Here is a 17,513-nt window from a genome sequence, read left to right on the forward strand (position 1 = left end):
GGCAGGCAGGCAGATGTGGGAACACAAGCAAAGCTCCCACCTGCTGAAACCAAAACAGCCTCGAAATGGGCCATGGCACGCTCTTTGTGTAGCCAGGCGCGTGTGCACACATCTGTGTGTGTGTGTGTGTGTGTGTGTGTGCACGCTCGCGCATCTTATTAGCTAGGATGGACGGATTTTTAGTGGATCAGCACTGGCACAGAGACAAACCTTAAATCTAATAGTGGCCAAGCCTGCCCGCCCCCTTATTGTAAATCCATGCTTAAACAGAGGGACAAAAGTATTGACACCTGCTCATTCATGGCTTCTTCTGAAATCAAGGGTATTAAAGAGTTTATCATGCTTTTGTTGGAGTAACTGTCTCTACTGTCCAGAGAAGTCAGACAGAACAGACTTTCTACTAGATTCTGGAGAAGCATTGCTGTGAGGATTTCAGCGACAAGAGCATTTAAGAGCTCCCCTCACCTCGTACCAAAGGAACTGGATGGAGCACCACCATCATTACAGAGAACAAAGTTTCACTGCTCCACAGCTCAGTGCTGGGGGCTTTACCCTCCTGACCGATGTACAGTAGGCATGGTGCCTGCAGGCTCATGTTTATCTGCTCTAAAAAGTCCTATTCTATTGGCAGTACTACTCTACAGGGACTGGACAAGCTGTATTCATGCACACATTTGCACATCTAAAGCAGCAATGGGTGCGAGCGGTGTCCACAAACATTTGAACATGTAGTGCATTTTATATTCTTGGACTAAAGCACCGACTAATCGGTGCACTGCATGCATGAGTGTGTGCAGGTGGGGGGTCTTAACCTGATTGTCCCGGCATGGTGTAATCAGATGAGGGTGGATGAGGGACGTTGTACAGATGTGAGATAACCCAGGCAGAGGATGGTGGTGGCGGTGGTGTGTGTAGAGAAGGCCCCAATGAAGGGCTGAGTGTGTTCATGCATTTGGTGAGGTGAGGTGGGTGAGGGGTGTGGAATGCATTGCCTCAACTTCACAAACTCCCCACCCCATCCTACCACACACACACACACACACACACACACACACACACACACACACCCCTCCCCTGTCTCAGTGCTCCTCCCTCTGCTCCTCATTTGGCCTCACACCCAACCCCCATTCCCCCCACCCCTTTCCTCCAGTCCTCCTCCCTCCCTGCAGCTGCTAAAGCAATCCCACACTGACCACCCAGATCTACACCACCTTCCTGAAGAACACAACCTAGCAGAACTTCAGAGTTCTTCCAGGTGATCACTCAACTGCAGCTCATTTTCTCCTGATAACAGATGACACCTCCCCCCTGCTTACACGGAGTCCTCTTCCTGCCACAGATCACCGAGACTGACAAAAGAGGGTTGAGTAACGCTAGATAACTTCCCATCTGTAATGAGCCACTGGTAGAATAGCGTGACAGGAGGTGTCAGAACTTCCTGTAAAGCAATATCACAGCTCTCTGCTTTCAGCTTTAACCCTGCTGAAACCAAACGCACTCTTACACAATGGACAATATTATGAAAACTACTCAAGACCAAGTGTCAAACCACTCCACTAAAAAAGTGGAGGTGGAAATCTCTACCTGTGCAGTGGAGTCACAGTGGAAACCAATGACTGCAGAAAACATGGACGCTGTGGCCCCATTCCCTATTCCCTAAATCTAGTAAGAAGTCTTTCCTGGAAGTCCTACAAAAGCAATGTGAAGGTACAGATCTGTGGGTGGAGCATGGTCACCCCAGGGGTAGAGAACAAGGTAAGAGATGATCCTGACTAGCACAAACAGCTTTAGTGTGAACAGACAGTGGGAGGAAGGAGGTTTTAATGGCTCCACAGCTATAAGTGAGTAAGAGCAGGAAGAGGAACTCCTTCGGCGTTCCTGGGCCTTAAAACCACAGCCATAAATCAAACTCCATTCAGAAGATCCACCACAAGAGCTGTGGTGCTACTCCAGCTACAAGGACCACCACACACAAGGGTGGAGAAGGATGAAGACTGAGTGTCAGGCCAAGAGCTGCAAATGTGAATCCCTGTGATGAGATTTGGTGTCTAAGCCGGCAGCACTGACCGTTCACCCAATTCCCTGCGGAGAGTGACAGCTGGCAGAGTGCCAGAGCGCTTCCCCACCCCAGGACACGCCCCGCAAGAGGAAGACAAGGAGGTGTGTGTCACACACAGCAGGAGGGCCATGACGCACCCAGTTTACTCACGCCACAGCGGCTGGGAGTGGGCACCGCGTCTGCCCTGACCCAGGGGCAGAGCGTCTCTCACAAACACACACTTAAAAAAACAGAATGGGATATGTGGGTCACATTAACAGTAGCAAGTCACTCTGGGTTTCTAAGAAAATCCTCCCCCCCCCCCCCCCCCCCATCACTGCTCAGCAGCCCTCAAGATGCACTGCCTAGTTAACCTGAATGCTTATTTATCAAAAGTAAAAGCCAGCTAGCTAGATGTCTGAACATACACACATGGTACACTGTGTTATAATAGACTGCTGCCAGAATTACCAACTACACCAGGGAGGGGGGAGCAGTCCGACTGATGGCAGGGAGCAGAGCAGGAAGTCCTCAAAAAAATAAACAGAAGGCATTTCCTCTGGGCATAATAGAGCAGGTAATGGCCATCTCACTTTCCACCCTCTTTCGTTTTCACAACAATAACCAAGCTTTAAACAGTCTGATAGGTACACAACAAAACACCCCCACAGGTGACCATCCAGACATCCTCTAGCTTCAGAACAGGTTAGCGAGAGAGGGGAGGCAGAGCAGGGCCTGAAATACAGCTGGACCTACTACTACTGCACAAGCATCACAAAACCCACTAAAATTCACATTCTGAAACTACGATTTCGCTAGAAATTAATTCCAATTACACTCGCAGGAGTACTGCGATACAGCAGGCCAATTTTACAGCTGATCAGTTTCACAGCTTGAATGCAAATTCAATGGAAAACAGTAAATACACTCCAGACTGCCTCATACCATCTAAACAAACCTTACTGGCTCACTTTCACAAATGTCATACAATAAACAGTCTAATAAGCAGCCTGAAGACAGACATGGTGTACCTAATATTTATACCTAATATTTAATTACATTGAATCAACCAGTAAATGGTACAATTTGCAATACTAAGCTTTAAGCAGAAAAACCTTTATGGACATTAACTTGACAATAATACTATCCATTAAAAAGTGACAAATCAGTAAAAGGATTATGGCGAGGAAAATAAAAATATAATAAAAATATATAATAAAAATAAAATAAAGAGGACATTTTCCAGATACTGACATTAAAATCAGTACTGATACATAGCAATACAGTGGAACTGCTTTCTCAAATGATGGGGCTCCATCCACTACTACTGTGAGTATTTGGGGATGAGGTGGCATGCTGATCATCCAACATCCTGAGCTCACTAGCGGTCTTGTTGCTGAAAGACATCAAATGTTTATAGCAAATCTACTCCATAATCTAATAATTAGGGGCAGTAGTGGCTCAGCGGTTAAAGCGCCGGGATATTGATAACAGGGTTGTGGGTTCGATTCCCGGGCTCGGCAAGCTGCCACTGTTGGGCCCTTGAGCAAGACCCTTTACCCTCTCTGCTCCCCGGGCGCTGGAGTTGGCTGCCCACCGCTCTGGGTGTGTGTGTGTGTGTGTGTGTGTGTGTGTACTCACTGCCCCTAACACGTGTGTGTGCGCGCATGTGTGTTCACTACCAGATGGGTTAAATGCGGAGGACACATTTCGCTGTATAGTGACAAATACGTGCACCGTTACCTTTAATAGAAACTATTCTTCCCTGGACTGTAGAAATAGTTACTCCAATAAAAGCAGGATAAAATCCTTGTAACACCCTCAATTTAGGAAGAAACATCGAATGAGCAGGTGTCCCAATATTTTTGTCCACAGTGCAAGATGAGCTTCTAAAAGTAGGCCATCACTTCTTCACCCTCCCTCCCCCTCACCTCTTCAGATTTCCAATACAGCATGTTCTGCTGATTACAGCCCCCGCTCCTTTATACCAACTCTAAAAATGATTCCAATATAATGACCTACTGACCCCGGACGTCGTCAGGAGTCCCCACGCCGACAAACGTAAACCCTTATCAGTCTCTGAACCTTAGCTGCACGTCATGCTGGTCTGGCCACAGCGATCCACGAGATAGTGAAACCATAATAACTAAACTTCAATAGAACCGTGAATAGAAACAGGTCAGTGAGAAAGCAGCCTGACTGGTAATGAAGGCTCACGTCTGCACTCTTCATCAGGCTATTCTACACTGTACTAGACTACAGATGCACAGAGGCCTACAATCAATAAGCCCACTGTACAGCCTACTGTACACAACCTGACCCCGATGCAACCTGTTGGTCAGGGCTTGAGGTTGACCTGGAAGCAGTCTTCGGCTGATCGTGTTTTATAACCGTTACACAACACGTGACTACGGCAATCACTCCAAACGCTCACAGTCTGACATCACATGGCCTTCTTAAATAACTAGATCTGCACTGCTTACAGCACCATGTCACAGAGAAGGTTAGTATGGCTGCATAATCAGCCCGTATCAGCTTCCATTGAACAGCTCTCCAACACTTTACCAATACCAGTAATGAACAGGGTGCAGTGAGCATGACTGCATAAGGCATTAAATGGAGTAACAGTACTGTTACATGCAAATGATTATATTAAAAGTACTGAATCGTACTGGGAAAGACAACTCTAACCTGCACTGTCACTAAAATCAGCGCCCTGAACCCTGGGCTTATTCATTTAGCCTACTTAGTAACTACTATAACAGACTTTGTATCTGCTAGAAACGATTCAGCAAAAGCGATAAATGATTGAATTACCACTAAATAAAGCTTCTATTTTATAACCGCTATGAAAAAGATTCAGTATCTACTACAAATGCTTTTGTATATAGAATGGTTCAGATACCCATTATATATTATTCAATAACTGCTAAAATGATTCCATATCTACTGCAAATAATTAATTATCTAGAAAGGCTGCAGTAACAGTAATAGTGTTACCACTATAACTGATTCAGTAACTGAATAATTTAAAAGCAGTTGCTGCAGCATTTAAAGCAATTCAGTATATACATACACCACAACTCAATAACTGCTAACAAACCAGTATCTAGAACACATGATTCAGTTTCTATTACAAATGACTCATGTCTACAACTGATTCAGTAATTGCTAGAAAATGTTGTTTGAGAGAAGGAAATTAAAGCATGGGCCTACAAACAGCACTGTAGGGTTTAAAGGGTTAACCTTCAACAGTTAACCTTATATGCATAAAAAAGGAATTAAGTAAAAGGACTGAAAGGGGAAAAAAAGAGGGGGGGGGGGGGTAGTAGTAGTGGGGAGTAAAGAGGAATGGCCCACCAAGTGTGTGTGATTGCAGTCATTAACACCGCCTAACTCTTTAATGCACTCTGCAAGTAAGTCACTGATTAACCAATCTTTCCTCCACAATTTTCCCATTTTACAGAGCCCTTTAAAAACCTGTTAAGAGAACACAGGGTCCTGGACCACCTATGGCTCGGCTCACTCTAGTTTGATTTCCAAACACAGAAGGTGCATCGTGGCATAAGAGGAGCCGGGGGGGGGGGGAATAAGGCCGGGGCCTCCCCCACTCATAACAGGGCCATCACAACGTTCACCAGGAGCAGAGCTTCCTTTTATTCCTCTCAGCTCTTCAGCAACCCTGGAAGAGTGCAGCTGGGCATAATTTATATCAGAGAGAGCGAGAGAGGGTGGGTGTATCTACAGTGAGCACAAAGGCAGCATGAGTGTGACACAGGATGTGAGGAATTCTGGATTTGGTGGCTCTGCGCATGGCCTCCTTATTAACGGGAAAGATGTGCTCCTCATGTTCCTCGAGCCTGTGAGTAAAGGAAATATGGGGAGGGGGCGAGCGAGGATTACTCTGCACTAAAAGTTCATTTTAAAATTAAATTAACTGGTAAAAAGTCGCAGCACTTTTCTGTTTAAACTGATGAGGCAGCAAAGCAGTCAGACCAGAACACAGTCAAATTAACGCTTTATCAAGGGAAAGTTCTCTGCCCATTGGATTTGGTTTGAGGGGCAGTTTTAAACCCCAAATTGCCTTTTTGATTACCTTTAAGGCTGGTTAGCTTAGCCCATGGTTCTTTAAGGAACCCAAAGTGGTTCTACTATGGAAGCACTCAAAGAACCACTTGAAGCAGCTTTTTATTTATAGGTGTATACTGGACTGTACAGGACAGGCCTCCCTTACGAGTTCAGCACATTATCACATGTCCAAATGTTTGTGGACACTCCTAATGAATGCATTCAGCTACTTTAAGTTGCACTCATTGCTGACATGTGCAAATGCACACAGTTTGTCAAGTCATTTTAGAAAAGTACTGCCAAGTAATACTACTGGACTCTATGGAGCAGATCAACATGAACCTAGAGCCTAGAAGCGTGGAAAAGGCAGTTCTCTGAAATGTAAAGTAATCTCTACTTGAAGTAAAGAGTCTTTGTCAAGTTAAATGTTCCATTATAAACCTTCTTACAAAACACAGGGCCAAGAACATATTCCACAGCTCAACACCATGATGTTCTAACATGCATATTTGAAAGTACTAATAAAGCCTGTGAAGATCCACACACTGCAACTCTGGACTTTGGGACTCTAGACCATAAGTTTAGAGCCGGAAGAGACGTCAGGCAGAGGAAATGCAGAAGAGGAAGAGCAGAGGAACTGGGAGGAACTTTGACCTTCCCTCCCAGGCTCTGATGTCACCCAGTCTGCCTCTGGCACTCGTCTGCTCACCAGCCGAAGACCTGCTGCCGGGGTCAGCTGGGGCAAGAAGGCACAAAGGCTCCCTCTTCCTCTCAGAGCCGGGAGAGCACGGAGCATTGAGGAGAAGGGGGGGGGGGCACACCAGCAAACACTGCTGCTGTGTCTGGAAGGGGTCCTGGGTTCTGTTTAGGTATTGAGGCCTCCATGTGAGAAAACGGCAAACCAGAACCTGGAGCAATTCAGAAAGCAGTGCAGAGTAACAGGGATGACCCAAGTTCAGATTCCACCTGCATTTATGACAGTCACAATAGCTAATCTAGGATCAGCAGTTTTACACCTAGGCTGTGTTAAAACAGACGAACCCCACTGCCTTTTCACGTTCCTTCAATCCGCCTGGCCTGGATCTAATCCACCAACATTTATTTTCAGAAGTACTGAGGGTGACCCTCCATTTCAATGTAGCCAAGAATTTACAGGGATTGAAGGAAAAAATATATACATTAAAAAAAAAAAAAACAACTAAAATCTGAGGTAAAAGAAAGTCAGAGGATAAGTTAAGATTTACTTAATAAAAATAAAGAAATAGAAATGAATAACTCTACCTTAAGGAGGTTTATGTTCTCTCGAATCAACACAGTCTACGCTGCACACTGCACCAGTGTTTACACCTGTGCATTGAGAGAGTCGCTACACCACCAGAACACTAGTTGGCAATGGGGTCTCCATGCCACAATGTTGACTCCCTTGGCGTACTACAAACGATGGCAGCCAACACTAAGCGGATTACAATGGAGGTGGAGTCGACAGCTGTTGAACAACCCGTAAAGGAGAGACGTCAGTATGACCATTAAACAGATTTAGTTTGTCCAACTAAATTAAAAAACGAATACATAAAAAGGTAGAGAAGGCAGAAATAAAGCGGCCCAATCACATTTCTGGGGAGGTGCCAGACAGGCTACAGCGTAGGGCACGGTACAGGGTACACGGCTATGCGATACCCACACTTATGGTGCAGGTTGGATGCAGAAGCATAAATAGGCCAAGAGCCACAGATCAGGTTAAATCAAGGAAAGCAACAAATGGAGCAAACGGGAAACCCTGGAGCCAGAGCTGGTATTCACGAATCCCCTCAGAGTACCAGGGTTGATCTCAGATCAGGTTGCAGTATGGACTTGTAACATACTAAAATATAAAATGTGGCACCATCAGGTTTTGTTGTACTACCAGTCAGACCTGGTCAATTGTGTCAGAAAGGCTAAATAGTATAAATATACAGTGTGTGAGGTGTGAAATCAGAATAGATGAGAAGCACCAGTACTTGCCAGTTTACCACCATCATGTCTTTAGGGGCTCCTACACGTTTCTTGGCTCAGCTGTGCAGTACAAGGAAACCTCTAGAATAAGAATAGAACCTTTACCTTAAAGATTGAGGTTCCTCAATCTTAAATATTAAATAATCCTTACATAAGTTAAATCTAAGACAGTTCTTTCCCAGTTTAAGATAAAAACATCCAACACTGAGACATCAGTCCTGATCAGGTAAAAAAAAAAGGTTAACTGAGCACACTATTTAAAAATCTAATCTAAATCCAATAAAACAGACTAATTATGCCCTTTGTAATCTACTGAATACTTGATACATATTAGGATTTTTTGAATTTAGAACACTGTGCAGTCCAGAACTAGGCTTAATCCTGGTCTGGTACACTGCCTGATTGTGTATTGTAAAAATGTCCAAGTAGCGTGATGCTATTTTTGTGGTATATTGCTAAACCAGGAGCAGACCCTTAACCAACTTTTGTTGCAGGTCAAATTGGCTTAGTGGATAATGACCAATGTTACAAACATCTGTATTATCAAACGTTGTTTGGGTCATATAGCATAACATTTAATAGAGACTGCAAACGTAAATATAATTTAGACCAAATGCGATCTATTGCTAACAGACACCACCTTTCCAAAAAAACAAAAAAAAAAAACAAACAAAAAAACACCTATAAACAAACCATACTAACATTGATTACACTAAACATTTATCAAATTATTGCTAGTAAAAGAATTGTTAAAGAATTTATTTGCTTTCAGAGGGTTAAACAAGACACCGGGAGAATCTGACCCAGGAACATTATTTCTATTTCTTAACGTTGAGCATAACAGGAGGGTTAATGTAGAAAAGCTACAGACCTCCAGCCCTCGAGTAATGTGCAGGCTTATAACACTGAAAAAAATTCAGAGAGGAAGTTTTTACCAGATGCACGTCCTGTCGTGGAGGTCTGGCCAGTATGAAAAGGGAAAAACATTACCAAGGACAAAAATAGTAAAAGCACTGTCTGAGCTGAGCACTCTCGACCTTTGTGGGCATCAGACTTGCAGTACTTCTGAAATTCTAATGTTTCAGGTTTGACTGACAAACCACCCCATAAACAGAAAAACTAAAAGCATATCAGACAGCCAAAACAACCAAATACAGAACTACCATCAAGACCTACCACACTAAACAAAAGCCCAGTTTCTCCCAGATAACCGTACCACATCACTCTCATACCCCTCCCATTAAATCTCTGCATGCTAAAACACTATTTGATAGACTCTTTACCTATAGATGGAACACTTTATTCAATACATAATTCATATCCATTTTTATAGATTTTATTTTAGTTTCCCATTTCAAATATCTAATTACTACAACTATCTTACCCTTTGGTTGATTTATCGAGAATACAAATGTAAAAAATGAAAAAGTAAATTATTATTAATAAAATCATCATCATCAACAATAAGATACATGGGCTGCTGGTCTAAAGAGACATCCTACAGCTAACTACCAATAACCGAATCAGAAACACGTGTAGGAAAGAGGTTGACGACACGGCGAGATCAATGGCCATGCACTCCAGGCACAGAAACATGCTTGGAGGCTATTTTCAGATTTGAGTATTTCCCTCAGGGTGGTTAGGGCTGTATGTCCCAAGGGCTTGTTGCGAGCCCATGGTTGCCTGGGGCTGGGAAATTATCCAGGGGGTGGTCAGATCGTTCATATAGCGAGCAAAGCTGCCTTCAGGAATTAAAATGTGAAGTCAGGCTAACGTGCTTATACTGAAGGCAGCTTTGCTCAGTATATGCACAATCTGACCACCCCTGATTGGTTTAGCCCTCGTCAGGTGGGCGATTGCTCATCCTGCCGAGTCTCTGAAGTGCAAACCAACCAGTAGAAGATCGCAAGCAGCTTTAAATATGATTCTGCTAAAAGCAAAAAAGGTAAATCACTCGCAATTAGAAATCAATAGTGCTTGAGAATCAACACAGTATTGCAAAACATGATACTGAAGTGTATTGATATTTTCTATACACTACTTTTCCATACATAACTAACTTTAGCAGCTACACCACAGTATATTGTTTAATATTCCATGATTTTTAATCCAAATCTCAATTTTACCCATCCTGTCCATCTTGATCTATAAGATCCAGTCAATAAGGCATTTTAGTAATAGCTGAATCCTGTAAGAGTGGATTTGAAACTACAATTTGATTATTAGGCATAAAACAAATCTAATGTAAAGTACACTGACATTTCAGTCCAGTTAACCTATTGATTATTTACACACCACATTTAATGCAACATCTGCTGTTTTATATGTCAGACGCTGAATCAATGAACAAAAATTATTCATAGTAAGAAACCTAGTCAGGCTGATACGGCCATTCATCAACTCCAAGTCACTGGTCTGAAATACACACTATGTCCAAATATTTGTGGACACCCTCTAATGAAGGCATTCGGCTACTTTAAGCTGCACCCATTGCTAACAGATGTGCAAATGCACACACACATGCACACAGCTTGTCTAGTCCCTGTAAAGAAGTACTGACAATAGAATAGGACTCTCTGGAGAACAAATATCATGAACCTACAGACATCATGCTGCCTAATGCCAGGCGTGGGCTAGAGGGGGGCGTAAAGCCCCCCAGCATTGAGCTGTGGAGCAGTGGAAGAACTATGTTGTCTGGAATGATGGTGGTGGTGCGCCATCCAGTACCTTTGGGTTTAGTTGAAAAGGATGAGGTGGGAGGAGGTGATCACTCAACATCCTGACCTCACTAACGCGTGTGTAACTAAACACAATCAAACCCTCACAGCCAGGATCTATTAGAAAGTCTTCTTCCCTGAACAGTAGAGACAGTTACTCCAGCAAAAGCAGGATCAACTCTTTAATACCTTTGACTTCAGAAGAAACAATGAATGCAGGTGTCCCAATATTTATGTCTACACAGTGCAAGTCTTAGAGAACTACGAATGACCAGATTAGAAGAAATGCAGGAACAGAAGCTGATGTCAGCTAATGTATGGCTTGAGAACAGACATTAATGAAAAGGGAAATAAGGAAGCGGTTGGTGAGCAGTAAACACGCTTACTGAAACTTTGGGTGTGGATTTATGCTGATAAACCCACCAGGCATTACTGAATGGAGGAAACACCAGTCAAACGTTTTCAAGACTTTTGTACTTGAGAGTCACCAGCTGTGGTGTAGTTTTATCACTACAGTCAGATCTATTCTTGTAAACATTGGGAAAATATCAGACTCCTTTAAACTACACGAAAACCTACAAACCAATGGATGACCAAAACAGTGCCCAATAGTACATTAAATGTATGTTACAAGTTAAGGACGCAGTCAGATTACCATGAAAAACAAAACAAAAAACCCCACACACTAAGAACTTTATACAAGTAAGAGAAAATGTAAAAACTAATTTTAACAGAATAAGTTTTCACCTTAACTTGACTTTTTTCTTAAGAAAATAAAAAGCAGACCTAAGATTTCCTCTTTTGGGAATAAATATTAAATAAATATTTGATTTGCACAGCAATAACGAGCATCCTTAGTCACCTTTAAGCCATTTAACTTATACGGTTAAGTCTTCTGACCATACTTTGTGAACTTGAATAGTGAACCAATGGGGTAAATACCAAATATTCATACGTTAAAATGATTGAGGCGTACACTTTCTCCAAAACTAAAGGCTCAGGGGCTTTCATTAGAATTAGATTCAGTCACTCCAATCTGTTCATCTAAAACTGTTCCTCCATCTTCTGTATGGGGGGGGAGAGAGAGAGAGAGAGAGAGAGAGAGAGAGAGAGAGAGAGAGAGAGAGAGGGGGATGGTGAGCTAGGAGGAAAAAAGGACTGCTTGTTTTTGCAGCACAACAGGCCAACGCAGCCCTCCTGCTAACCCTGGGCTGGAGAGGAGGGGCGACAGCGCCATGAATGACGTAGACTGAAAGCATGTCAGAGACCCAACACAGCAGCTCTGAAGCACAGCCCGATATCCTTCAGAGTATCTCTTACTATGTTAGGGAGGGTTTTACACTACAGATGATTCTAGGAATCACTAGTGCGTCTAAGACTAAGCATGCGTCCCAACTATGTACCAACTAGTTATACTAACTACGTTTTAGATATGTAGTATTAGATAAGAGTGCCAAAGTAGTATACCCAAATATTGATTTCTGAGTGTGGTTATGATGGACACGAATCCCACGATGCAGTGCAAAACAGAAAGGGAGGAGCTACTCACGTCTGAAAAAATGAGAAAAACATGGCGGATAACGGCGCAAGTGCAGCGGTGACAGCTGCTGAAAAACTTTGATTAGGGGTTTCTGTGTCATTCCTGTTCATATAAAACTGGTTAGAATGCAAACTGTACTAACCTGCCAAACTCACTGAGTATAACACACACACACACACACACACACACACACACACACACACACACACACACACACACACACACACACTATAGCATTAGTGGGGTGTATGCAATTGGAACATAGCCCAAGAGTTCATATCACTTCAAAAATATATTGGAGGACGTGTTAGGGGTGGCCAATATGGTTTATATATCAAAATATAAGACTGCACCCTGCTTACCTCTTGGTGTTCAATGTGTAAAAACACTCAAGGAGAACAACCCAGTGTTGGTAAAGTAGTCCCCCCAATAATCTCATCTACTATGACTACATTGCCCATGCAGTAATCTTAAATTGTTATACTAGGTCATCATCTTAATCCAACCAAAAAGTAGGGCTGGGCAGTATAGTTTAAAAAAACATCACAATATTTAGGCATTTACTAAATCATTAAAAACTGTTGCGTTTGGTAAATTACAAAATGTGCTCAAGTCCATCCAATTAGGGCTGGGCGACATGGTGAAAATATTTTTATTACAATACACATGGTTGCAGACAATGCTACTACTATTTAAATACTCTCCCATACTTACTACAGTGGCTTTTATTTAAGATGTGTTGCATTTGATCCAGTTAATCCAGACTAATTACACCGTTTTAATTAAACTTGCAGTTTACCAGTATTCTATAGGATCTGACAATATCCTTCATGGGCTTAGAAATCATGTGTATCAAGATACAACAAAATGTCATCATACGGCCCCCCTCCCCCCCAAAACACCTTTAGCCAGCCACACATTTAAGCACTGATTCATGGTAAATGTGTTAATACACTATTCTTTCAGGAGGTGAAACATGACACAAAAATATATTATATAGCCCAGTTCTACTATAAACATATAAATCACACTGAAAATGAACAGATTAGACAACTTGTGATAATTAAGAGGGGAGTGCAAATAGGAATTAGAAGATACAATAAAAAGTAACTTAATTTTAAGCACTTTGACGCTTTAAACACTGGTTATATTGAGAAACTAACCAAAAACGACTGAAAGATATGATAGTCAACATAGAAAAGAGAGGCACAAAGCAAACAGGACATGAAAACGAGCCAAAAAAAGATTTCACTGGAGTTAGTATCACATGTCAAACAGCTTACAAGAACTGCAATTTCCCACCTGCTTCCAAATCAAACACAATTTCACTCAAAAGGCAGCAACCACAGCAAACCTAAATGTCTGGAGTTTGCCTTCTTACTGTCGTGCCGGAGCTAGAAGTCTAACAAAAGCCAGGACAGCAGACTTTAACACTGAAGTGGACTTCATACAACTAAACACATCTTGGTCAAGGCAGTTTTTGTGAACCATTTCCCCAACAGTGACATCAGCATGGTACACAATCTGGGTGGCGTACAAGACTGCAGAGACTACAGCAAACCGACGCAGGGTTTTTTGCCAAACCACATCTACTAGATCGACTTCTTGCCACCTGGTGACATCAAACCTTACACTGACACCACCACACTTTCTCTGCTAGGCCCAATTCAAAGCAGCCCATGCCTGCAATGTATTGTGGAGCACCAGATTGGTATTGATTCAGCTGCTTTGATCAAGCTGGTGTGTTTAGGTGCTTTTTGACAGACTAGGGTTAGACTGCCCAGCCAGACGAGACTCCAAACACTACATTCACCAGTGTATGACTATATATTGTATACATACCTATAAATTCAGAATGGGCGAGAATGTTCTTACGACCAGGTATAAGAGGCACCAGCTCTTCTGCACCTGCAGATGGTCTTTGGAGCTGGGATTAAAGTTAAGCCTCTGCTCTGCACCTTCCGCCTCTGAAATGGCTGCTGCATTCGGACTTGCTCTTCAGCTGGAAATTAAACAGGCAATCAAGCCAACAGTGATAAAATAATGACTACAGTCAATGCTCTTAAAGTTGACCCATGGTGGTGATACAAAACCTCACTTTGCTCTCACACAAAAAAATACATTAACTCCATGCTTCAGATGTTCACCCAGAAGCCTTGTAGACCTAGCTGGAGATCACCAACTCCTCCTAACCACAACCTGTGCAGAGAAGCACTTACCAGACACCTTAAAAACACCAAGTTCTGGTTTCCTTCCTTTAAAACTCACAAGCTAGTGCAAACAGCCCGCATCGCCGGCCGAGATCACAGGCTGACCTAGAACCTGTGCAGAGCGCCATACAAACTTTTGTTGTTGTTCCTCCAGGGGGGGAAAAAAGAGGAACCTAAGCACGTCTGGTCACACTTTCAGCCCTGTGCAACTAGTGAACGAGCTGCCGAGACCACAAAGGAAGACCCAGGAGAAGAAAAGAGGGCCAGAAACCACTACAATGCAGCTTCTCATCTGCCTCTCGCCATGCACTGCCCTCATATCTGCTCCCTCACGTTAAAAGCTGCCATCTTAGGTTAGGGCCTGGGGGGTGGTTAGGGGGTTGGGGCGGAAAACAATGAGAACAGACTCAGATTTACTTCAAGTTAGAGTTTGATCAAGTTTCCAAAGACATTTGCTTAAATTAGAGCTTAAAGTAATGGGACTAGTCAACCCTAAGAACTGGGTTGGAGGCATGAGGACAGAGGACAAACGTGGTGGGTGATGGAGGAAAGCTGAGCAGGTGTCTTTAAACTGGTTCTAACTTCATATACACACAGAGGAATAAAGAAACCAGCGATTAAGAGAGATCAGACTAACAAAAACAAGCTTTCTGAGGTAACTAAACCGAAAACTTTCGGAAAAACTCATTTTATCGTAAAATGCTGGAAATAAAACTGCTACTTTTGCACTGAACTTGAGTGTAAAGTAGATTAAATTCGATTAAATTGACGAAAAGGCTTCCAGACAGCACTAAAGTTAATGAACGTGTCGAGGCTAGCACTATTATTACAGCCTGTGGGAGACAATGAGGCCAACAGCAAAGCCACAGCTCATTAGCACCGCTTTAGTGTGAAAAGTGCTCAGAAATCCAACAAACACGTCGTTTTTACCCGCACACGACTTAGATTAGACATTTTAAACTCAGACCAGCTCAGAAAACATCAGATAACGCGTTTAAACGCGGATTTACACGATAAAAACTACCCGTTTGACCATCTGGCCTCAAGCAACCTTCCCCTCATCTATATTGTCCTTCTCCGGACGGACGCACTTTTCTAACCGAGCCCCGCACTCCTAGCCAGGCATTCGGCGTCGCTCACAGGCGGCCCCGAGAACCAGCTCGGGCCAGGGAGTGTAATAGGACCGCTTTAAGAGGTTTAAAGTAAATTTGAGGGCTTTTTACCGTGTATTGTGGCTGTGGGGGTCGGGGATCTCCCTCGCTCGCTCACACACTGACTCACCTCCACATTCACACCGCCTCGTGTCTCACTCAGCACTAAATTAGCCTGGCTAACGAAGCCGCTTCATTTAAAATGAAATAAAACAATTTCCTGAGGTAAAACTACTAAAACAGACCCCCTCGCCGTGTTCTGCCCGCCTCGCTTCCTAAACACGACGACCCAGGCTTGCGATATTAGCCGACATTCCCAGTTTTTCATCACAACTAATCGGGACGCGTTTACAATGAAGGAGAGGGGAGAAAAGGGTGGCGAGCTAAACAAGCTAGCTAACTCACATTAGCACCGAAGCAAAGGGTTACCACTTTCGAAGGGTTCACCCCGTATTTCAGCCTGTAAAAGCGGGTTAGGTGGTGTTGGGTGTTTAGGGAGATCTCACGCGCGTTAAATCGAGTTAAGCGATTTTGGAGAAAGACTGGATTTCAGAGAAAAGCACAAACTAACCTCCTGAAAGTCTTTGGGCACTTTCCTGAGGGGGAAACTCAGCCAGGAGCCGTTAAAAACGAATTTAACGGACAAACGGCCTGAAAACCGTTAAACACGTTTTTAAAAATTCAAATTTAAATGGAAAGTTCCCCGCGAGCCTTTGGGAGTAAAACCCGCTCGCGCCGCTCGCTCGCTCTCTTTCTCTCCCCCTCACCTCGACTCCGCGGCTCGGTCGGCTCGTGGAGCTCGCGCTCTCTCTCTCTCTCGCTCACTCACTCGGTGAAACTCCGGGCGGCTCGTGCTCCGTCCTGCAGGAGAAATCCCTTTAAACCGCGGTAGAAGCGTCGACTTTCTAACTTCTCTTGCCGCCGCCGCGGGTGGTGCTGCTGCTGCTGGTGGTGGTGGTGCTGCTGGTGCTCCTCGCCGGCTCTGCCTCGCGCTGCTCTGTGGTTTAAAAAAATCCAACTCTTTTCGAGTTTTTTTTTTTTTTTTAATCCGAATCGATCCAAGCGCTCGCCGCGTTCACGAGAGCACGCTCTCTCTATCTCCCTCTCTCTCTCACTCACTCACTCTCTTTTCTCTCTCTCTCTCTCTCTCTATCTAACTCACTCACTATCTCGCTCGCTCGCGCTCTCTCTCTCTCCCGCAGGGGGCGCGTTCACGCGCAGCCGCTCGCAGATAAACACGCGTGCGCGTGAGTGAGACAGAGAGCCGGGGCTGTGACGCAATAGCCCTCCCACTTATCAATCTGTTTTAGTGACTTTTAATTGGCTGAAAGAAATTCATTTATTATTTTTGTTTTTATTGTATTTTATTTATTTTTATTGTGCTTAATTAACAAAGTTCAGTTATTTACACATGTTTACATATTACTGCTGTTTACACCACCATAACTGGCTAAACACAAATTTACCTTATTTATTTATTATTCATTATTTGCATTTTTGGTATTTTGTGTTATATAATTATGTATATTATATACATATATGTATATTATGTAAATTAATATTTTATTATATTCATTATATATATTAAATCAACATAAATAGTACATTATTTTGTGATTCAGTGCATTTCTGCACATTATTTTGTCTAGTTTTTTTTAATGAATCCTAATATTATAAAGGAAATCTAAGAAATATTTGGAGATCTTTGTATTTCTTCTTAAAGACTCCATCTAAACGTATGACTTTTACTAACAATCTGAAGTTAGGAGTGTTTCAGACTGGACTTTGTTTTAAAGG

General features: G+C 43.1%; 1 protein-coding gene across 4 annotated transcripts in view; it reads right to left on the minus strand.

Moving 5' to 3' along the window:
• The window catches only part of chd7 (chromodomain helicase DNA binding protein 7), a 68,668-nt gene extending 51,832 nt beyond the window's left edge, over positions 1-16,836 (minus strand). For 2 of the 4 annotated variants that reach the window (XM_072691290.1, XM_072691286.1), the window contains exon 1: positions 16,484-16,836. The gene's annotated coding sequence lies outside the window, so the exon portion shown is untranslated. Of the gene's footprint in view, positions 1-16,287; positions 16,326-16,483 lie in introns of those variants that run through there. The other 2 variants (XM_072691287.1, XM_072691289.1) reach the window with 2 other exon arrangements.
• Positions 16,837-17,513: the final 677 nt, after the last annotated feature.

The sequence above is a fragment of the Salminus brasiliensis genome, chromosome 11 (assembly GCF_030463535.1).
Source record: "Salminus brasiliensis chromosome 11, fSalBra1.hap2, whole genome shotgun sequence".
Lineage (NCBI taxonomy): Eukaryota > Metazoa > Chordata > Actinopteri > Characiformes > Bryconidae > Salminus > Salminus brasiliensis.